Here is a 489-nt window from a genome sequence, read left to right as displayed (position 1 = left end):
AATGTTCAGTGCAACTTATTTATCCCAATGAGTTGAGGACTCTTGTTTCAGTGTCTTCTGCTTATGCACCAAGATGTCCAGCTGGACCAGGATGGAGAGGGTGTTTTTGCTCGCAAAGGGCTGTTGGTGGGCCGGGAGGGAACAAAGATGTCAGGGACCCCAAGGTTGATGCTGGGGTTTTGTATTTGCTGTTGTTTCTCTTGACCCTGCAGTCAATGTACCTCCCCAACTCTCAGATTGCTTTTCTCATTCTCTTAATAAAACCTTTTCGTTGGATATGAAGCTCTCCCTGTCCTTCTTCGGCCCAAGGTCAGGGGGGAGAGGCAGGGCCTGGGAATTGGGGGTGGGGGGTGGAGTGGGAGGGGGACTATAAGGGGGAAACCTTGGAAGGGGCTATGGGCACCTCTGGGTGAGGGGGTACAGATGGTGGGTCTATCTGACTTGTCAGTGTGGCTACTATTTGTGTGTGTGTGTAGTGAATTCTGGGGG

This window comes from Lipotes vexillifer, unplaced genomic scaffold (assembly GCF_000442215.2).
Source record: "Lipotes vexillifer unplaced genomic scaffold, Lipotes_vexillifer_v1.1 scaffold213, whole genome shotgun sequence".
NCBI classification, from domain to species: domain Eukaryota; kingdom Metazoa; phylum Chordata; class Mammalia; order Artiodactyla; family Lipotidae; genus Lipotes; species Lipotes vexillifer.
This window is presented reverse-complemented; position numbering follows the sequence as displayed.